At 44.3% G+C, this 23536-nt stretch overlaps 1 long non-coding RNA gene across 2 annotated transcripts; it reads right to left on the reverse strand.

Annotated features, from left to right (window-relative positions):
- Window positions 1-220: 220 nt before the first annotated feature.
- Window positions 221-16844, reverse strand: LOC308197089. 2 transcript variants are annotated; one of them, XR_013952571.1, is made up of 3 exons: window positions 16586-16844; window positions 7578-8781; window positions 221-7158 (listed from the first exon to the last, which is right to left on the reverse strand). It is a non-coding gene; the product is annotated as an uncharacterized lncRNA (long non-coding RNA). The 2 variants fall into 2 exon arrangements; XR_013952572.1 differs by lacking the exon at window positions 221-7158 and having other exon boundaries at window positions 7577-8781.
- Window positions 16845-23536: the final 6692 nt, after the last annotated feature.

Below are 23536 nucleotides of genomic sequence, written 5' to 3' on the forward strand. Positions count from 1 at the left end.
ATTTGGACACAATGCATCTACTGTGAATGACAGTGCAAGCACCTTTGCCAAGAGCCATAAAGTATGAGAACAGCATATTAACATCTCATTAAATACATATACTGGGTATCTTAAACACCCTGCTCAAAAGGAAGTATGTAAGATGTGTCACATTATTCAAACATTATCCACATCTCTTTGATGAGGTGTGACTGCCTGCAAATGGAGCAAGAACAAAGTCTCTGAGGAGTTCCAATATTGCTGTGTTTTTGTATTTCAGTAGCACCTAAAGGCCCTGAATGAGATCCAGTCCCTGCTGGAAAAGCTCACTTACCATCATAGAGAAGACAAAGGTACAGGGGGAACTGGGAAATCGAGAAGTGAAATGACTTCACAAAGATTATAGCGTATGTACCAGTAGAGGCAAAAAGAATCCAGACCTCAGGAGTCCCATCCCAGCGCTCTGGTGACTGGCTGAGATTAGCAGGTTGCTTAGCCAGGTCTGCTGGTCTTTGTTTTTGTCACTGCTCTACGCTCATTATAGTCAGAGCTGTGTACTTTCAGAATAGCTTATCGTTATCTGAGTCCGAGAACTCCAAGACAGTGAGAAACGCTCAGCAACAGATCACTGGTCTGTAACAGTCAGCCAGGTCATCAAATGTCCCTTGCGATTGTGACTTGGGTGCCTGGGATTTCAGATGTACATCCATACTTTCTGCAGGTTGCTTCCACTGAGATCTAAAGATTTTATCCAAATTGTGTCCTTTTGAGGATGTACCTGAAGTGACATAGGAACTTACTGACCCTGACTGTAACCCAGTAGTTATATTAACTGTTAATGAGATGCCATGACAGCTCGTGCAAGTCTTTCCATTGTGTTTCATTACAAAGATAAATGCATGCACCAGGTCACTTTGCATTGTAAAGGATTAGGAGAACATAGGATTGTGAATGCTCAGGGTCTGAGCCTGGTCACCTTCCAGGAAGCCTGACTGATCTCCTGGAATGAGAAGAAGACCTTCTCCTCAGCTGATCCTTCCCTTGTTGCCTAGATGTAAGTTCGTGCCAGCCCTCTCAGGAACCTGACTTGCTAGAAGGAGGGTGGTATTTACAGACACCCTTGAAATACAGTCCAGTACACAGCGTCCAGTGCTGGCAATAGTCATATTCCCTTTGCGCCGGTCTTTTTCAGCATTTATCCACAGACAGAGCAGTTGCCAAAAGGGGATTTCCACTGCTGACTTTCCTGTCTCCTATTTGCGCCCGATATGTTTATTTATTCCTTTCCAGTGAATATGTGTGGTTAGGTTAAGAGCTTAGAAAGAGTCTTCCAGTGGGTGATGGCCAAAATCATTGACAAGAAACAAACACTACTAGCAGGCCTGAATTTTAATAACTTGCATTGACCACCAGGAACCCCGGGGTAGAGCATTTGAAACACTTGCTGCTCCCAATCATATCAGTTGTGCTCTGCCTCTCCTGAGCAGGCTCATGTGATTGTCCTTCCTGCAAACCTAGGAAAACAGGTCTGTGGCCTGGGGACTGTCAGATAAGCTGGAAAATATGCAGGCCAACTTAGCATCACTTCCCCACCTCCTTAAAAAAAACTGCTGAGGCTTGAGTAGCTGCCATGGAGAAGATCACAGCCAGGGCCAGTCCTTTGCATTTCATGGCAACCTTACGTGTGCCACAGCACAGCCCACCCCATGAGAAGAGAGGCGGTAGTGTGCATTCAAAGACAACAGCTCTAGATGAGAGGACACATCTCTTGTCACCTGTTTATTTATGCCATTTTTAAAAAATTGACCTACCTGTGTATTGGGTTTGGCCCACAAGTTTCAGCCTAAGAAAAGGTGGGTGTGAAGACAAGTGGATTGCAGGCCCTGGTGTCTGGTCCTGCACCTGCCCCAGACTCTGTCATGGAGAGCATTCCCCTCTGTGTCAGGTAGGATGATCCCATGGAGGAAGGACAAAGGAACACAACATACGTGCAGGATATATATAACACATGTGCATACCTATTCTCTCTCCTGACTGCTTTGCAGCACCGCTGTTTCGCTCCAGCTCTAGGCATCCAGAAATCCCTGCTGTGAGCAGCAGCCAGACGTGATTTCGCCAGTGTCAGGGAGAAGAAAAACTAGTTGATTATCATTAGGACATAAAGCTGGTGTACCTGTTTCTTAGCCTGTCTGTGCTGCACCTTCAGGAGTTCCCCTAACCCATCTGTCAGACTCGCTGGCTATGCAGTGGGTAAAATTGGAACTGAGGCTCCAAGTACATTCCTAAGGTGCTCATTGCGGTCTGCAGGTCATGCCCTCCCTGCAGCTTGGAGTGGTACAATTCCCTGTATCTGCTTCTGTCAGCCAAAAGTAAGAACAGTAACAGCCATCAAATGCTGTTAATAGACTGCAAAATGTCAATACACTTGAACAAAGAAGGCAACTTTGGCCTTAGTCCACCTTATGTCTGGATGCCAGCAGTTCTGTGTTTCCTGATGGGAAGCCTGAGTTAGCTTAAATGTATCATAAACAACTGACTGGTGTTATTAAAAGGGCTTGGCAAACATCTCAGCTATCATTCAGCAATCACTAGCGCCAACATCTCTGACAGAGGACTGCATCCTTTGAAGCACAAGCTTTGAGTGATCAGCTTTACATGAAACAAGCTACAGAGCAGAGCAACTGTTTCAGCTGGCTTGCAGAGGCACTTGCAGAGGCCCAGTGCCCCGTCCTGGCCAGACAGATATGCAAGGCCAAACTGCATCCATATGCTTCCATGGCTCCTTCCTGGGAGCTTCCAAAACATAGGAGGCCAGTACACTTCTTACAGACATCCTGTATATTCCTGCTTTGCTGTTCACTTTACAAGCTGAAGCTGGAGCAAAATGCATCACGGAGTGAGTGGATCATTGCAGAGGGACCTCAGGGTATCAGGTCTGCCCGCTATCTTCTCTGCACCACTTAAAGTTGTGGATATCATTGCGGCCTAGCAATGGAGTTTGACTTTTATGAGTCAAATAGTCTGAGTTCTTCTGTGGGATTCTTCTGGCTATAGACCAAGCAGATTTTAAGGCCTTCATGATGCTGGAAAATGTTCTTCCCTCCTATGTCTTGATCTAACAGGATCTAAAAATGGTGGTGTCCAAGGCTTGATGCAAACAAACAAAAGACAAAACAACAACAAAAAACCAAGAACAAAACAAAAAAAGCAACCTTTGGCAAAAAGGTTTTGGAGCACTCAGAGCAGTGAATCTTCCAAAGGTGACCATTCATGGCTTCCTGGTTGAGTTCTTCTTTGGTCTATTTCTTAAGTAAAAACAGGTCTTGAGTCTTCTGGGATATTTTTGATGTACAACTTCTCTTCATTGTTCTGTTTATTATTTAAATAAAAATCAAATCATCAATCAATCAAAATTGGCTGTCCAGTCACAGGATTTGATCTGGAAATCTTCGTCTCTCCATGTGGTCTCTCAAACCACAGCAAGCTACCAGAGTTTAAAGATGACTGCTTCCAGTACCACAGCAATCAATCCCTCCTGCATTTAACCATGGTTATCTTGTAACAAACCATGACTTGAGCACATTCCATCCTTATAAAATAATTGACTTCTCCATATCTCAGATGAGGTTTCATCTTCCCAGCCTGACCCCATCTGACAAATGCAGCGGTTCTACTTAAAACAGCAAGTCCAGGGTAGCTAACGCAAAGCACTGCAATTAAGTGGGAGCAGCCTGATTAAAATGTTGTCCTTAATTATGTGCGATGACAAGAAAAAAAACATTTTTATAGATTCTCTTTGTGACAGGGCCCAGACTGCCTTGCCAAAGCCCTAATGCTAGACAGCAGGAAACTTGGCCCAGAACCAAAAAACTCAGCAGACACTTCCTTTAGACAGCACTTGGTGCAGAAAGCAATCTGTCCTTCCCCATGTATATTTTAGGCAGACAGGCCGAAAGTCAACACAATCTTGAATAAATCCGGGGACTGGTGTAGAAACTCATGTTATCTTCAGACAAGCCTAACCCCTAGGTCAGCAGGAGTCTAGAGTACAGGGTCAGAGTGGGACTAATGCTTGTAAATATGGACCCCATTAAACTTACAACATTGTTTACATCAATCTGCTTCATTCATGAAATGATGATGCTGCCAAACTTCCCTTGCCTTTTTTTTTTTTTTTATGAGATGGGCAAGGCAACTTGGGCAATAGGCCAAAGGCCCCTGAGGCACAAATTAGTTTTGATAGATTAGAAACAAGATGAATCTCCATGGGATGGTATTAAAGAATCTTTTATTATGTGCAAAGCGGCCTTTTAACTTCCCAGGAGACATCGCTATCTCTCCATGCTAGTCCAAGCAAAAAGCTTTCAGCATTAATAACACCTGGAGATCCCCACTGATCTGACAGTTCAAGCAGAACAGCTTGGCAAGGGCTTTCAGAACTCCTCAAGTAGCCCATTTGGGTCACATGCTGTGGTGCTCTGGACAAAATTACCTTTGTCCAAAACTAACAGGAGCTCTCAGTGCTGGGCAGTTCACAACTTTATGGCCTTGGTTTCCATGATGCATCTGCCAAAATGCTAGCTGCTTTATCTGAAATATCCATCACACCAAGATCTCTCAGTATTTCTTAGTTAATAGCATTTGATTACTGCAAGGTTGGCTGTTTCAATATCAATGTATTTGCTTATCTTGCTGGGATGTGAAGTGTCAGTGTCAATTAAATAGATGAAAACTGGCAAAGCAACATTTGCCTGGGTATAAGAGAGCCTTGTGCTGGCTGTCCAGGTGGTGCCCACTCCCTGCTGCTGCCAGCATGGGACAGCTTTCCTCCAGCTGGTCCTCGCAGGCTGGAGAGAAACCTCAGCTCCAGGCCACAGACCTGAGATTAAGGTCTGCTTAGAGCCCTCCGCTGCCATCTTCTTGCACCACAGTTCCTCAGGGAGGTGTTTGGGCTGGGAGACATTGCCCCTCACTGGCAAACAGCAGGGCAGGAGGTGCAACCTCTAACACTGAGGGACCAACACGGCACGCAGCTGTCTTCACCACCTGCAAGCCCCTGGCCTGTGACTCACTCCAAACAGTAAAGACCAGTGACAAACACTTGTGGCATCTCAGAGTGAAATTTCCTTGAGACTCACACATGCAGAAGCATACAGCCAACAGTCAGACTGACCCAACATCCTAAGCATGCTTCAGCAGAGGAGTAATTCTCCTGGAGTGCTGGAAGCATGATCAGTTTTTCTTACTAAGCTGACACACCCTACAGAATTACAATACATGGAAAGGCAGGAATATATAGCTAAGATCAAAAGGCAAGCAATACATGAGTCTGTACAAGGGATGGAATAGAAAATAAAAAGGAGTATAATATGTTGTTATATAAAATCTACCGTACTACCTTTCCTGGATACGGTAGCGTGGGCAGAGGGGAGAGAAATTATAATTGTTCGTAATGAGCATTTTTTCCATGCTCAAATAGGCAAATAATTTGAATGCGTAACTTTTATCCTGAAAGAATTGTTTACAAAGGTCTTCCCATAGGTTCCCTAAGAACTACTTTTTGGTCATCTGGAAATGTTTTATTTTGATTGCAAGCATAAATATATTCACTATACGAAATAGGCATCATTTTGAACCCATAAAACTGGACACGTTCATTTTTAAATGATAAAATGTAGCTCTATTGATTCTTTTTTCAGTTGTTCTAGATTAAAAAATTGGAATGTCTTTCACCATAAGTGTTGCAGCCCAACTCTTTTTCATCATTCTGCTGAAAACACTGCAAATTTCGAGCCAGTTCTAATGTGCATTCCTGCTTACTATTCTCAAAAAAACATCTTCCATGCCCAGACTTTGGATAATTGTAATGAAAATAAAGAAGGAACTAGAAGTGAAGTCTTTGAGACTGTTAAACATTTTTTAAAATTATTATTATTACACCCCCCCCCACCCCCCCCCCAGGAAGAGGAGAAATAGATGATAAAACTGTATGAGCAACTGTATGAGCAATGAAAGTGTCAGGGAAGGGAGACTGGGAAATGTGGATCACCTTGGTCACATTATTAAAAAAAGAGGCAATTCAGTAAAAACAAGTTCAAAGCCAGTAAAAGGACATGCTTTCCCTTTGAATTTGATTTTTGCATAGTGGAATTTATTTCCAGACAATATCAATGAGGGAGAGAACTAAGAAAGAGAGCAGATATTTATAGAGATAACAGTAGTACCTAAACTAGCAGTGGGTATTGATAACATACATTTTGAAAGGAACACTCAGTCCTAAAGAAAGAAGGTTAAGCATGAGCCTTAATGACTAAAGAAGAACTAGGTGTTGGTTATTACTAGTGAGAGAAGAACTCAAGGAGAACAGCATTGGTCTACTTCAACCTGGGAGCTCCAACACTCCTTTGAATACATACACAGGACAGCAGTCATCAAGTGCCAACAAAATGTTGCATTTCCATGGCAGTTCCAAAGATAAGTACAGTTATTAGTTTTCTCATCAGTTCCAAATTTGAAAATCTTTTTTCACTTTGACTAGAGTGGAAAAAAAAAGACTGAATGCTTTTTTTCACTGAGCTATGCATTCAGGAAAAAAAAAAGAAAAAGCCTTTTTTAAGGAGAAAATGGAATGTTCTCCTATATATTTATTCTTATGTTACTTTTATTATTTTTACATCATTTCTTGAGACACAGCCATTCTAGTCTTCACTGGGAATCATTTAAAATATTTTAAACAATAGCTGCTCACGCAGTTTATGAGCACTTTTTGTTCCAAATGCTAAAATATACTAACACGGGTAGAAGACATAAACCAGAGAAGACAGGAAGTTTCAATCATTGCTGAGTAACAGCTGCCCTTATTTGTTTAAGAATAAAATAAAACAAAAATAAAAATATATTTTTCCCACGGCTATTATAGCAGGTATTATAACATAACTATCACATCCTATGCTGGCCATTATGTCATGTATCATCTCACTTGATGAAGGGACTGTGTGCTTGTGTCCACTTTCCCATTTGCTTCACCTCCCCACACACATCCTTCTTTTTCATCCCAGAACGTATCAACTGCCGCAACACTTCTACAATAGCTTATGACATGCCAGTTGGAAGATTGAGTGACACAGGAATGTCAGCAAATAACTCAGACGGGAAGGAGTATTGATTTTTTTTCTTTTCCTGTGGAAAAAGAAGTGTTAGAAATATTGGTGAGAAAAGTCACCATCACTACTGATTATTGTGAAAAAAAGAAAAGGACTCAAAATGACATATTTTGAGGGAAAAATCACTTCAGCTAAAATATCCTGAGCAGCTCCAGTCAGTGCTGATTAAGAGTAAGGTCTGTTGCAAGACTCAGCTACATATAGAAGCCAAGAGTGACTTAATGGAAAGAATAGACTAGAGGCATTCATCTGAGTTCATAAATACAGTGCAAATCGCTGAACGATTCAGAAGCAGATCGTGGCTTTTATTTAGGAAAGTCTGCAAGCCCTCCAACAGCCAGTAGACGTTTGGGCAGTCAGTCCAGTTAATTGCGGCGTATCTTCCTACAGAACAACAAACCTAAAGAACCCAAAAGACAACTGGGGAAAGCTCACCACTGATTTGGCTTTTAGGCATGCCCAAAGATTTCTGCTTGTCTTGGAGAACGCCTGGTCCTTCCTGACCAGGAAATCCTGGATTCATCTGCTTTGCAGCAGCGAGAGGGAGTGCAGCTTTTTCTTCTCCAGGAATGATGCGTGGATCAAGACCAGTCCTTGTGGAGAAGTCAAGGGACTTCTACCACATCAGTGCTGCGTGGCCCCCTAGATCTAATATACTGCAGATAGAGGAGATCCAGCCCCTAGTTTCTTATAATTCAGCTTGTATTTGGCATGTTTTCTCTACATATATTGGATCATTGCCGGTGTCCAGTTTAAAACCTCAGTGAAACAATTTGTTAGGAAAGCATTTTGCTCTCTATGCCCTCAGGCAAGCCCAGCGTTACAGAATAGCAGGCGCTTGTGCGGCTTCCCAGCATTTCAGCTTCATACCTGCTCTGCAGCTCATCTGTCAGGACTGAGCCCTGGCCAGCTGGCCACATTTGAAGGGCTGCACAGTCCCACCTCACAGCTGGGATCCTTCCACACCCTCCTGTCTCCAGATGTGGGCTCCACATCACAGCACAGAAAAGAGAAGATCTGCATCTGCACCTGCGTCTGTGCCCCGTCCCTGGGAGTGCACGTGTGATGTTCTGGTTGTGAAGGTTGCCTCCCTTCAGTTCACTCCCTCAGTCAGCTTTTTAAGATTTTCAGCATAATGACAAAGAGGAAAATTCCTGGGGGCAGCTCAGGGCAGCAAATGACAGACCTCAGCCTGGCTGCTCTTCTCCATGCTGAATCATCCTCTGTTAATACCCAAGAAACTTCATCAGTCACCTGCCTTCACATTTCTTTCTTTTTCCATGAAAATTAACCATGTTTTATAGGTTCTATATCTTCTTCCTCCTCAGCCTAGGATCCTGTGGTTGTTCAATATTCTCTTCCAACAAATGTGGGAAATTCAGCCAGGCTTTTAACGTCCACTTCCCCTGTTTGGTTATTTTCAAGTTCCCTGTTTATTCCCAGTTTATATCTTGCTTTTGGTCCTCTGTGAGCTTTGGACAATACTTCACCCCTTGAAAAAAATATGAGGTATTTACTTCCTGCATGATGGTCAACAATTCTGATTGTGAGGAGAGAAATGTTTCCAAGTTTTTGTACCTAAGATCCTCTCTTTGCAATTATGACCCCACTGCTGCTCCTACTTCCACTCTCGCAACATCTAGATTAGGAAATACAGAGAAAAGGAAGTGGCAGAAAAAAGCCATAAGAGAAAGTTCATTAATTCACAGACATTCAGAAAAGAGAGGCTTGAGACCTTGTAGTCTCAGCCTCTCCAAGGAATGATAGAGTTTCTAGTCATTCCTGGTGTGGCTTACAAGTCATATTTGGCTGGAGTGTATCTTTCAGGAAAGCATCCAGTTTGGATTTGAAGATATCAAGGGATGGAGAATTTCTTTTTTTTTTGGTCTTTTTTTTGTCCTTTTTTTTTTTTTTTCCTAGTGGTTCATCACTGTCTCTGTCAAAAGCTAGCAGATTAGAAAGAGAATCCAAGTCCTGATGTGGTAACCTGCAGGATAAGAGGAAGCTATCGTGTTGCTTGTGCATCAGCTGTGGCTGTGCGAGTTCAGCGCTACAGCTCTGCCCTCACAGATTGTGTTTCAAGGTTACTTACTCTCAGCTCATACTTCAGCTTGGATGTTAACTCTTCCCCCATCAATCACTCTCAGAGATATATGGGCTTTTTGTTTTCCATGAGATTAGATAAGTGTAACTGACTATGCTGTGGCAGACAAAGCTCTCCAGAAGAAAGGTTTGAAAAGCCTCATACTGTGCTATCCAAATTATCCTAATTACCTAATTATCCTTATCACCGCAGCTAATTAGGCTGGCTATAAAGCTAAACCCATAAACAGACCACAGGCTATAAAAGCCTGCAGGCAGGAGAGCCCTTGCAGAGGTACTAAGAACAAGTGGGTGTGGGAGTGCTTTTATTTGAAGAGCTGGCAGAGGACAGGAGCCCGCAGCAAATAACCCGAGCATCTCAGCCTGCTAAAAGCACTGACAACCTGCGAAAGCCATGGGAGTGTCAGCAAGTCTGTATCTACAATAGTCAAATTTTAACAGCTTGCAAGGACTGAGACATGAAAATTGAAATCTATTTTCCCCACCACGGTCCCTGAAATCTCAGTCCTCCTCCTAAGAGCCTTCTCTTCCCAGAAAGGAGAAGTGAAGGCTGAGCATGGTACGAAAGCATCTTGTTCTTGAAGCCTTATCCTTTGACAGAGTGAGGATGCAAATTAATGGTCTTTGGACTAGGTCCCTTGTGTATCAACACCTCTCTTGAAGGCCACTTCAGTTCCCACATCCTAATGCAAAAGGATTTTCTCAAGGTGTGAAGTGTGTTAGAAAAGGTTTCCTGCCCGCTAAGATGAAAGCTTTTACAGCAAGGTGAAAGTCAGTGGTGTTATTTATTGCTCACTTCTGGCTCTCAGCGACAGCAGGTTTGGCTGCTGGGGAGGCCATATGTAAACATTTTGACAGGGTGCAATGTCTGTCCCTTTTAGCAGCCATTCGGGAAGGGAAAGGGAGTCTGTCACTGCCTCTGGCGCTCACCATTGCTTGGAAGAATTAGTTCCTTGTAAATAAAAGCCTGTGCTTTTTCCTGCTGAGGTAGGTCCCTATTGTCTGATATTTGATTTCCTGTAAATGGACTTCCACTGCTCTTGGAACACTTAAATAAAACCAGAAATAGTTCTGAGCAGGGCTGTGTACACACAGTTGAATGGCAACCCGAGTCATCTTTTTTTTTCATGAAGCTACCAGAGCTTGCCTTCCCTCTCTCAAAGGCCCTGTTTGACTGATCACAGCCATCACCTCATGTACATTTCCTGCCAGAGATGAATCATAGCATGTAACCAAAACCAGGCAGAAGCAGCAGGCAGCATCTCAGGGTGCAAGCACCTCGCCAGCCTCAGAGCTGATGGAGAGAAGCACGCTCCTTGCCAAGTGACAGCCCCCACCTCCTGCACTGACATTAAGGTGAATGTTTCTGATGCAAACAAATATTTTGGTTAAGGTATCTTGCTTGTTCTTAGCAGAATTATGTCTCTTTATTCCTTAACTGGTATTTGTCCACATGTGCAGCTGTCCCAGCTGGCACATGCATTTCAAATACCAATTATGCAGTAGCCTTTTTGATAGTAGTAGTTACAGGCTTAGAACTGACGTCTCTCTCCTCTTGTAACCTTAATAGCCACATATCAAGTAATAGCTCCAGAATTGCTAAGAACCAGGAAAAAAAAGTCTGTTTGGAAGTAATAAAATGCACATTGCCATGGGCCTCCCAGTTCATGCACCTGCTGGCACAGACACGGTCAGTAAAGGGAAGCTTGTAATAACATAAAAGCTTGGAATTCAGGGGACTTAAAGCCGAACAAATCATTGGAGAGGGAGGTTTGCATTGCAAAGAAATGAGCTTAAAAGGCCCAGAAAGCCACAAATGCTGATTGTTCATAGATTCTGCTCCATTTTACTAACTTAACATGAATTAGCTGAGGTTACAAGGTTAATCTCCGCAATGTTTACCACTTTCCTAACTAAATAGAGGAGGGCACAAGCAGAATGAGTTAGGTTTCAGAGCTGCAGCACCCTTTCTGTGCCTCTTCTTGGGAGGTACTGGAAGCTGAAAATCACCTGTGGGAGAGCAAGGAACTCAGCACCCTCCAGGCAGCACTCAGAACAGGTCTGGATTGCTCCTGGGAGATTTTGGCTGCACGAGGCTTGGAGTTTTTCTTGCAGCCACACAGGTAGCTGGACAGCTATAGTTTCTACATCTTCTGTCAGACAAGTCTCTTGCACCTGCTACAGATAACACATATTTGATCAGCACCTTTCCTGACCAGAGAGATGGAAAAACCTTAGCACAGACCAAGCTTTTCAATTGTTCTCTTTTTTAACCAAAATCAACAGAGTTGAAGGCTGAGAGGAGGATGCTGGGAGAAGGCAGAATATTGGCTACATGTAGCTGAGGCAACAGATGAACAAAGCATAGCTCTCTTATCATCCTAACCCTAATTCTTCAGTCTCTGCTGGACTCCAGCTGTGTGATCAATGACTGCTGGAGGTTTTCTGCTGGGCTGCTTTCCCTGGATAACTCACAGAGCATGGAAAGGGCAAAGATACTCAGCCTTTTCTGGGTGCTCAATGAAGATAAGTAGCCACACGAGTTATCTGTCTTTGGGCTGGTCAGGAAGAGAAACTGTTCACATAGTGGCTGCAGATTGTTCCTGCAAGCCTTATTCTAGCTTGTTTCCCAGCATAATTACTTTAGAAGCAATCTACTTGAGCCAGATTTTATGTAGTTTGAACATGAAGCCCCAGTTTGTTTGAGGGATTGCTCTGTCTCTGCAGACCTTAATCACATTATCCCTAGTTTCCATTCCCAGTTCTGCCCCAGGCCCTACCAAATTTGAAGACAATTTCCCCAGCCACATGCCTTGAGAGAAGTCTGATTATAAGAATCCGTTCCTGGCTATAAGAGGGGCCAGAGGAGCCTCCTGGCCAAATGACCCCAGGAAGCAGAGCTAAGGATGTCATTGCAGCTACGGTGGAACAGGAGCATTGTGAGGAAGGTTGGTGCCTCCAGTTAAGTCTGCACCAATATTGTTATGTTCATAGAAAAAAAATATCTGCCAAAAAAAAAAAAAGAAAGAGGAGAGGAGAGAAGAATACTTTGATAAAGTCCAGCTGTTTCATTTTATTGTTTTCCAGACAAAACTACTGTTTCTTCATGACCACTATAGTTTGTTTCCACTTTCATCTAAATTTATTTGAAAATGGGGAGAAATAAAGCCTTGGAATGAAACTTTAGTTCAGGGAACATTTCAAATGGCATGCCATGAAACAAACAAACAAGAATCACTTTATTTCTTATACTATTCTAAAAATACTTTTTCATCTATGAATCAAAAATGCAGTTGTTACAGTTCTGGGCCTGAGTCCATTAACCCATAGCAATATTTACCAGTCTCTCAGTCCATCCTCTCACTCCTATAATGGTTTTAAAGGTGTTAAAACCATTTAATTCCTTTTTTTTTTCCTCCCCTCTGAAAAGGTTTCTAAAATGCACAGGTGGATTTTAGAGCACTTAGAAATGTGAGCAATGAAAGCTTTGCTCCTGGGCAAAACTGCTCCAAGGACTCAAAGGAAAGCAGTGGGAGAGAACTAAGTACAGGCAGCACACGTGCTTATCAAGGGACCGAGGGAGGATTCAGGGTCAGCAGTCATGGCACAGCTAACTAACTTCTTCCTAACACCAACTGCCTGCAAGTGTCCTGCCTTGCAGAGAGAGCCTGGTTCTGCTGAACTCTTCTCGTTCCCTTTTGGGAACTTGTCTATTTTTAAATTTCAGACTTTACCCTGGATATGGAATTAGAGCTTTCCCAGATAATGAACTAAGGTGAATTAAAAGGAATATGAACCAAAACATTTTGATTTCACATCATGGTTTGAAGGAGTTAGGTGCATATCTCACCCATGTTTGCCAAAAATAAACACCCACCCACAACCACAAACCAAACCAAAAAACACCACCAGATTTGGATCAAATTCATGCTCTCCATAAGGCATAACAATTATCCAGACTATCAGTACAAACTTGGAGGTTTTACAGCATTTTGGGAAAAGTAACTATGAAAAGAATGAGCATGTCTCTGCATTGACTACAGCAATGCTCCCACTCTATAATGTAATCTCCAATTGCAGACTCATAATATCAGATGTAATGAGGAGAGAAATATCTGAGCATGAGCAGGAAGGGCCTGAGTCCGCAAAGCTACCCACTGAACACAACTTTCCCAGCTATGCTTCTATTTTAACCTGCATCATTCACTCCTTTCCTGTGGTTTGAAATCCCAACAGGAAAAGGTCGAGGCACCATTAGAAATGGCTCTAACCATTGATTTCTTCTCCTTATGGGGTTTCCAACTCTGAAAACATGGGTGATGGGAGTTTTGCCAGTGGCTGACTCCTCACCGCAGTCCTGTGGAGGTGGAGAGGTTGCCTGGTGCTCCTCACTGCCCAGTGGGGATGTGCCCTGGCCAAACCCCACCTGCTGCCCCTGCACCCATCACAGCCCTACCTCTCACAAACAGAACAGGTATGACACTAGCATAATTAACTTTTACTTACAAAGAACAGAATTTTGCAACAGCCACCAGAGCTACAAGGAAAGTCTCTGGAAGGAAATATTTGAAAAACTCCAATGACCAAGTATATCTGTGCACATGTGAAACTCAGACTTTGGTTTACCGCAGGTCTTATTTGTATTTTCATGGGATCTAGGCCATTTCACTCAGCCCCGGCCTTTGGGTATCGATATTGCTGAGCACAGATATACAATATGGCGTGTGTTGCAATAAAATGTTTATTAATGTCAAATGGAAATTACTCAAAGTATGACAGACTTTTACCCCAGAAAGACAAACATATTTGTTGTTTGCTCTTTTTGAATAAAATTAGGCCTAACTTTTCAAAACTAAACCAGCTTTGATGACCAGGTGAACCTATTATATTAGCAACCTGAAGTCCAACAATATTGCACATTGAGTGTCGCTTTATTAAGGGTCTGAGTCAGAGCTAGGGTACTTATGTTCAGATTAGCACTTATCAAAACTTTTGGCTCCATGTTAAAAAAAATTACTCTAAGTTAAAAACAAACAAAAAAAACCACAACTCTGTATTAAAAGGTAAATGCCAAGCATGATGGTTCAACAACAATTTGGGGACTTGCTTGAATTCATTGTCCCAGTGAAGTTAATGGGACTGCGGCACAAAGAAGGATGGCTGCATAAGTAAATGAATATTGAAGAATGAGGCCAGGTTGGACAACCAAAACTGAATGCCTTGGAAATCCTGTGTCTATGAAATGCTCAAAGCCACTCTCTATCTGGGGATGTGTAGAGGGATGTTGATCTATACTGATTGGAGCCGCAGTGGTGTTTTATGGTGGACAGGCTAATGAGAGTCCAGACAAGAAATAGGCATCTTGTTTCACATATGTTTTCCTTTAATTACTGCGATACAAGATTTGGCTTTTCAAGACAATTTCTGGGATAAAGATTAGGAGATATTGTACATAATAGGTCTTATTCCTTGAATGGAATCCAATAGTCCCAAACTAATTTCCAGTCCTTAGAATAAAGCATTTCTCCTGGGGATGGCAATATCTGTGGTTTCAATCTCTCACATCCTACCCAACTGTTTCCTCATTACAGTCTCAGGTTTCTTTGTCACCACACAGTTTATACAGGCTCAGATTTAATCAGTAGCAAAACATTCATCAACATGAACCCATGACATTTTTTTTCTCAAAAATACCTCCAAGCTCGCTAAATATTTGTCAAGTAAACATTTCCGAAATGCAGAGAGCTCTGCTGCCCACTTCCTTCTCCTTTAGGTCTATTGCAGACTTTGGATTCTTCCCTAGGATTACAGTCACTGGTATTTTATTCTAACACATGGCAAATTTGATAGAAAGCCATTATGCCTCTAGGCTGTAAATTCACAAGTTGGAGATCCAGCTCTGGACATGGAAAGCTCTTTTGTGGTTAGCTAACACCCTGTTTCAATATTAGGCTGCTTAGGCTATGTTCTCTTCAGAATGATACTTAATTGGGGTTCTCACTTGGAAAAATATTTATCTTGTGCCTTATCAAAAAAATGATAATATCATTTTCAGCTCCACAGTAAATTGATACTACTGCATGAGCTCTCAAAGTGATTTATGGATATGAATTAAAAATTACAATAGCACCATAAGATAAGGAACTGTTGTTCTTCTTCTCATGGTGCAGGGAACCAAAGCACAGCTGCTGCCAGGGTCATGCACAAGTTCCATGCAGCACCAAAGCACACGCTATCCCCCAGCCCACCAAACTCCCTGCTGCCACCTACCCTGCCTGCCATTCCAACTCACTCTAGCACTGACTGCTGCCATGCTCTTAATTTGCTTTTAAGTTATGTACTTGTTCATTGTGAAGTGACATTTCCAAGCACTTGCAGTGAAAGCCACTCCTCTCCCTGTCCTCCACGTCCCTTATGCTCATCTTCACCTTTTTCTCAGCATTTTGAGGACTGCTGGAGCTAGCAGTGCCTTATGCCTGTTTCAGGGTGAAAGCACACAAGAGGTGACAACCCAGGCGTGCACAACTGCCTCTCAGGGTTCAAATGCTTTGGGGAAATGGGGAAGATTCCCCTGAGGTTTGTGTATATAAAAGCAGCTGTGGTTCTTGTCTTGCACTTTGTGGTTACACTTTAAAATATCTCCAGTGTTTTCATGCAACCCTGATGCCTTCTGCTCAGCAAGATCATGTTCAGCTGAAGACCTCGGGCTCTGACAAATGAGCTCTGGGAAGGCTCCCTGAAGTGGTTTAAGATGTTACTATCCGTGGCTTTGTGCCCTGCTTCTGCACTGAAGTTTACAAGCCCCAGACAGCAGCACAGAGCGTGCTTGTACCACAGCAGCCCCAGCAGATCGGCTGGTGCCTCCGTTTGCATCCCCAGGGAGGTGAGGTTACGCTGCGGCTGGGAACTGGAAGAGCTGAGGCGTGGGCACATTGCGTTGGGCTGGCTCTCATACAGCAAAGGCAGGATGGATGTCCTTGAACCTTTGTACTGTTTGTCTGGAGCAAGCCAGAGCTCTCATGTACCCCACACAAGCCCCAGAAGGTAAGGTGAAGGGTTAGGAGCTCTCACCCAGCAGCGCAGCACAATGACCTCCCAACTGTGACTGCATGGTGAGCCCCATGAGGGTGCTTTCCTGGGAGTGCCACCAAGCCCTTCAATATCAAAGCATAATCTGAGGTGCATAGATCCAGTTTTGCTGACCAGAAAGCCACTCTCATTTCAGCAACCACATGAACCACATAGAAGTTTCACTCCTTGGCTTTATATTCCCTTAATGCCAACATTTCCACTTCTCAACAAAGCCTAAGTTCCCAGAGTCCAATCCACTGGGCACTTACCTCATACCAAGGGGAGCAATCAAACTGGACACCAGTCTCTTGAATCACAGAAGAGGCAAGGCATACTTGGAGAAGGCTTCTCACCAAGAAGTTCACACTCCAAAAATTAAGGTTACTTTTCTTTTAGAGAAGGAAAGAGGCATCCTCCTCCCCCCATTTGCGTAACTGGGATGTGCACAGAGCACAAGTTGAGACCCCTGAATTCAAGTTCCTCTTCAGGCTGAGAAGACTCAGGCCTGCAGCACCCTCTGGCCTAGCAAGTGATAGGAGAAAGCAACAGGTGAGCCTTCTCCAGAACTATTTAAAAGCATGTTTCACACAGGTGTTCAGAGTTAGTGACCCAAAGCGTTGTGCCAGCCTGTGCAGGGAGGACATCAGCATTATCATCAGGATTTCTGCTGTCTCACACCCACTGCTGCCATATGCTGAGCCCTGATGTTCACACCTGCTGCAGACCCAGCTGTGCATCAGAAAATACATCTGGGACCATTCTGCTTCACTCCCCATCTGTGCAGCTCCCTGTGCCTCCAGTATGGTGCTCAGGCGGCCAGGCAGGCTGCTGGGGCAGAGCGGCAGTGGCATGGCTGCTGGCTCCAAAAAGCCTGCAGAACAGGGAAGGAGAGGAAAGGCAAAGCAAAGTCCAGCCCAGAGCAAGGACCATGACAAGACTAGCCTTGCCCTGACAGCGTCCTCCTCTGACTCTCCACAGTGATCCTACTGAAGCAGTGCTGGCATTGGGGTGGCTCTGTGGGGGTCTCCTTTGTGCCCCAGCTATGTTACAGCTGTCACAGCTGGAGTGGCTGTGTGGAGGAAACATCCTTCAGCAATGGGTCCCCAGCACCAAAACTGGTACCAGCCTTGGCCAGGCTGGGCTCACGGCCCTTCCTGGTTTCCCTGGAGGCAGTCACGCCTTGTTGCCTTGTGAGTCACAAAGAAATCCCAGGGGACTGTAGCATCTCATAGCAGCTGATTAGCAAGCCCTCCCCGCTCCTGACCTCACAGTCTGCCCACCGTGAGCCGTGCAGGCAGCTGTCATGGCACTCTTTGGAGGATGCTAATGATTCTGTAGGACCAGAGAGCTCAATCCAAATGCAGGTACCAGAAACTTGGAGTAAAATCTTTTCTAGATAGAATATTGGAAAGCCTCTACCAGAGCAAGTGTTTTCCTATTTTAGAAATTACATATAAACTTAGAGAGATGTTGAAACATAACAAGGCATAAATGATACTGAAATAGCTGCTTTGTGAAATCCTATAATGGGAAATTCTTTTACAAGCCTTTTAAAATTGGCAAATGTTACTAATATTCCTCCAGGCAACACTTGGGCTATTATTTAAAATGGGATGTGTGGTGTCCCAGAGCGACCGTTCTCCTGAACTGCAAAGCATTCTCTAGGACCTGTGAAATATGAAATGATTTAAGGAGGAAAGAGGGTTATGCAGTTCTGCTCTGTGTGGTTTCTACTACCTCTGAAGTAGGTTTAGAGGAAAGTGTGTTCTGGGCTGTAATTCAGTGTTACAGATACTGCAAGAAACAGAAAAAATGGACACATTAGAGGCACCTGATGCAAATCATTGTTACTTTCCCCATTTGCTGCCCTAACCACACAAACATGCGGCTTAGTTTCACTTGGGTGTCTACATTAAATGCGACTGCACTTATTAAGGAAGCCTGAAGTGAGCTTTAGGTACAAGGCTGGGTTGTAGCACTTTGTCTCGCTCCGCAGAGCAATGTCACCACTCAGGCTGGCATGGATCAGCAGCAGATTCGGCACTTGCACAGGGACCCCTGCAGAGATGAGGCTTTTTTCCATCTTGCCTGACCCCTACGCAGCAGCAATACAAGGACAAGCTGTAACTAGCTCATCTGTAAAAGGCTCTGGAAGTGTTCTGGCTGCTTTTCCTCTCGGTTATATGTTACACTCACTAAACTATTATGCTCAAAGAGCAGCAAGGTTGTAAAACTCCTGCATACTTTTCTTCTGCAACAATGGTCTGCTGCTCAGAGTGTGATCTGGCAGTAGGAAGAAATCAAATGCACCATCAGCCCTTCATTTGTAGGGGAAAGCCTCCAGCAGCCCAAAGGGACTGAATAAATGGCTTTCGAGGTGCTCAGAAGTGGAATCTGGGAGCGTAGAGCCAGATGGATGAGCAGTGTGCAGGTGTGGGGTGATCTTCAGCAGAGATCAAGTATAGAGGGCAGGCAGACCCCAGAGGTGTGCTAGGTACTGAGATGAGCTCAGGAGCTCAGGGCGGGGTCATCCAAACGTGAGGGAGAGGAGGTATGAACATAAAGATCGCACAAAGCAAAAACAATGTTTCAGCATGGAAAGTATCTGTAAGGAAAGGGATCTGGAGGGCAAAGGAAGGCGGACATCCTTTCTGTAGCAAAGACCAAAGGAAACCCATGGAGGCATCTCAAGCTGAGTTTCTTCTCTGCTACTTGAAATTCCCTGTGCACTGCTAAACTGTCCTTTATGGTGAAGATTTGTAAGAGGATGACGATACACTAATGTGGAGTATCTTTGCCACTATCTAGGAGCAATGCCCTGAGTGCCACAGTCTTGCTGTGTCAGGCAGGGACCTCTCCAGGAAACTGTGTTTGCAGCACATCCTGCAGCCAAACCACAGCGGTGGTGTTGAAAGACACACAGTTTTGTTTTCTTTTTTCCTTTTCTCTCTCTGGCCAAAGCACAAGAAAGAGTGAGATTTTCAAACTGCCAGACTAAGCTCTGCCAGAGTCTGTGGCTATTGTCATTAAGAAAAACCCTGCAATAAATGTTTACAAAAGTGCTTCAGAAATAATGGCTCTCTGTAGGACTGGGTTGGGAAGTTTCCAGGAGAACAGGTTTCTGCAGAAAAATGCTGATTTGTTGGAACCGCGGGGTTTGTGGAATTGGATGGGTTTTGACAAACTTTCGATGAACTGCAGCAGCAGTTGCCAAACTAGGGGCTGGGAGCCTGGTGGAAGTTCAGCTGCAGAAGCGCAGCTGGTGTCTGGATCTGGGGTCATAAGTCTGGAAACAGACACACTGTGGGCAGATTTTGGTTTTAGCATCCTTTGTGCCAGGGCCACCCCTCTGTGCAGGCTGTGCAGGGCACGGGGTGATGGGGCTGCAAGATGAACTGCAGACCCTGCTCTTAGAAAATGCACGTGGGCACACACGTTGCAGATGAAACAGTCATGGGATAGCACAAAATATTTTAAATGGACAGTTAGGAAAAAAAAAAGAAAGGCGATAGCTTTGAAGGGAGGCTATTAACATTTAAAAGACACATCTCAAAATCAATACTTGGTCTTTAAAGAAATTTGCCCCTGATTACAAGCTTTAGCATGTCCAGAGACACTGGCAGAAGCTGGTGAATCAATGAGTTTCTTCGTCCTTAGGACCCAGCCTCCCAGATGCCCTGGGATGCATATTAATATGAACAACTAATAACTTATATCCACAGGGGGGATTTTTATCCTGAAGTATGAAAAGTGAGCTGTAACTGAATGAGTTACTGCAGTCTCACATACTTCAGCATGGTAATTAGGAATTTTAGTGAGTCTGTAGCTATATTAACCCCCTGGGACCAGTTCATTGACTCTCTTGCATTGCTAGCTGATAAATACTGTGCTTGGTATTAAACAGGAGAAGAAGGGGCAGGGAAGAAGGTATGCTCCTGAGAAGCCAGGCAGGTCCCCTGTCTCTCCAGGGCCATGCTGGAGCCGAGACCTGGCAGTTAGCCTTTGCTCATTCACTGCTGCCCTTTCACTGTCTTCCTCACCACCACCTTTCCCAGTTAAAATGATCCTTCCCCACACGGCACTGCTGCAAAAATCCAGCTCACCTTGCCTTTTATTGCATAAATCCAGCTCACCTTGCCATTGTCTAGAAAACCATTTACTCAGGAAACTAGTTAGTCAGGCACCATTTGCTCAGGGTGAAGTCTCATATGCTGATAGGTCTTCCCAAACGTCTTCTAAACCCTTGCAAGCTATCAAGGGCTGACTGCCCCTCCTGGAAATGGTGCTACTCCTTTGCTCCCAAGTCTTTCTTGCCAAGGACCTGCTGAATGGTGCACAAAGGAAGGAGCATCCTTTTTCTGAGCTCTGCACTAGGGGAACTCTGTGGATCCCCTTCTGTCCCTCTGTTCCAAGCATGGGCTTTCATAGCAGGGCTGTGTCCTTGTAATTGTGAAACCCGAGAGCCTGCTAACACAGAGAGGAATAAACGCTGCGTGGAGATGACCAATCACCTCCCAGGCAATGAAATGCAAATACAACTTTTATGTAGGGGCTTAATCACTTTATAAAATATTTTTTATGGAAACACAGATATTTTATTAAAAGTAAAAAGGTTGCCTAAATGATCCAAACAGTCAGTTATTAGAGAAAGTGTTTGGATGATTTTTTCTTTCAGATAAATAGAAATACCTCACAAATTTTTTCTCCATAAATACAACTCAATTAGAAGAGATGAAATGTGGAGATGCTCTTTTTCTCTTTTCAGGTAAAGAGACATCAGAGGAATGTGACACCAATAAGATTTCACTGACTTTTAGGTGATATCATAATGCCTTTTTTTTCTTTAAAAAAAAAAAAAGCTGCAAGAAGAAAAACTATGCTCCTAATCTGTTATTCATGAATTGAATCCAAAAATAACAGACATTGTAGTAACCCCTTGAGAACAGGTACAATCATTTGCTATGCATTTATTAATTGTTAATAGGGTGGTGGAATACTAAGCATATGGACCCCAGCTGAGATCAAGTTCCCACTGTTCAGCGTGTTGCAGAATCAAAACAAAAGGTAGCTTTTATTCTCAAGAATCTACAATATAAGTCAAAAGACTGTATGCATTCATTTTTTCTTCTGGTCTTATATACATGGTAAGTAAATGCCTTTTTTATCCACAGCTGACTTTACCAGTGTGTCTGATATGTCACTGTGTGAGAGCCTGGGGCATGGCAGAAGGAGCAGGTCACTTAATTTCATTGTTCATCACCAGGAAAATAGGCAGCAGCTCTGCCCAGCTCAGAATAGGTTTTGTGATGGGAAGTATAACAGAGATGTTGAGATATCAATGCAGTGTTGCTGAGCCTTGAGGTACCAGATGAAGAGGTGGCAGATGTGGGAAAATGCAAAGCTGAGTTAAATGAAAAGCATTTAGAGATCCGTGTTTTTAAAATGTTTCCATCCAGGGCATATTCCACAGCTGGCATTCTGAAACCAGGGGCTGTTAACGCTTCTTGTTTTCCAGGTTATGTGTGTAACAGTGAAGAACTGCAGGCAGGCTAAAGCTGCACTACAGGCAGCAGAAGTGATGCTGGTGCCTCAGCTGTCCAGGCAGGAGCACCACGGACAGACAGACAGACAGACAGACAGAGCTGCCAGCATGCACAGGCTGGACAGGCAGCTGCCGACACAAGGCACAGCTGACAACCCAGTCCTGCCTCTCCTTCCCTCAGGAGGGCTTTAACAAGATCCTGCTCCTTCCCTCCCTTGCCCGGTGTTGCAGGGTTCATAAAAACATAATACCTCTGAAACTTCGGCCCTTCTTTCCAGTCTGCTAGAAGGTTTGAGGGTCACTGGGGAGGGCTTGAAAGACAGATGGATAGGTATGCTGATCCTGTAAACCTGGCTTCTCTTGGAAACTAAACTAAGAAATGTAAACTGCTGTTCTCAATGGTACTCTGACTCTGGCAGCTGAGATTTAAAACAAAACAAAACAAAACACCATCACCACAGTGATGCTGGCAACTCTGCAGTAAGCAACCTTCCCCCAAACCTCATCCTTTCAGTTTTCTTCTGGGTCACAGGTGTTCAGAGGCAGCATCCAGCTGCTGAATTAGTGACAACTTACTGCCAACCAAGCCTTGACAATCAAGCCCAGGGCTCACACAGCCAGTTCAGTCCTCCTTGTGCCCCAAGGTCCTGTCATGGGCAGGCTGGTGGCCTCCTGGACCTGGTGGCTACCCCAATGGGCACAGGAGTGGCAACAACACCTCTCAGCAGCAGACATGGCTTTTCCCAACAGGGTCTGGGGCTACTTCCAAAGAGCCCCTCCCTGCTCTGTTTTTTCTATGGAGAATTTCTAGATGAGAGCACAAAGGGGCTCCTGGCTCACCTCAAGGAGAGGGTTGTGTAAGCCAAGTGAACTGATGCTGCAAGGGGCTACCTGAGCCATTGCCATACCTGTTTTTATTGCCAAACTGATGCCCAGAGCTGGGCAGCTCTCAAGCAATGCTCTCCTGATGACAAGGAGCCAAAGTTACCCAGCACAGCGTGATCTGAAGATGCTGTATGCTGTCTGCCCCCCTAGCAGCCAGCCAGCCACCCTGCAGCACAGCAAGGATTCACGTTGTACCATCACTCTCCTCTTAAGCAAAAAAGCGTGTAGCTATCAGATGGTTTCACTGGCCTTGTTTCCTCCTTATCTCCTTCCCTTCTGCTTCTGAACATCACAGATTGACTCTGGGTCAACCTGCAGCTCACCATTGCTTGCTGGTGGTCCAGGACCATGCACCTGGTGTCCACCAGCAGGGAGCCCCCCTGCTGCTCCCTGCAAAGCAGCCGGGGCTGGCAGCATGTGAAGGCTGTGCGGGACTCCCTCACCCTAACCAGAAGAGACCACCGACATAAGAGTGCTTGTGCAGCTGCCAAGTTTTTGTTTGGGACAAAAGAGGCCTTTTGCCTTGAACCCCCAGCAAGGTCTGGAAGCTCTGCAGCGTTCTCACTCTCCTCTCATGCACAGGAAACCTATGAGGGACACACAGACCACACCATCAATCAAGGTCACAGCATTCGCAGGGGAAAAGGACATGGTGAGGATGGGCTTGGGTGTACGTGAAGAGACTGAGAGACTATGGAGAGAAAAGAGTTTCAGGGATCACCATGATCTGTGATGCACTGATTAATGATACTGAATAAAAAGTCACGTTCCATTTGTGCAGGAAAAAAAAAAA

Source organism: Anser brachyrhynchus, assembly GCF_964034855.1.
Source record: "Anser brachyrhynchus genome assembly, chromosome: 6".
In the NCBI taxonomy this organism is placed as follows: domain Eukaryota; kingdom Metazoa; phylum Chordata; class Aves; order Anseriformes; family Anatidae; genus Anser; species Anser brachyrhynchus.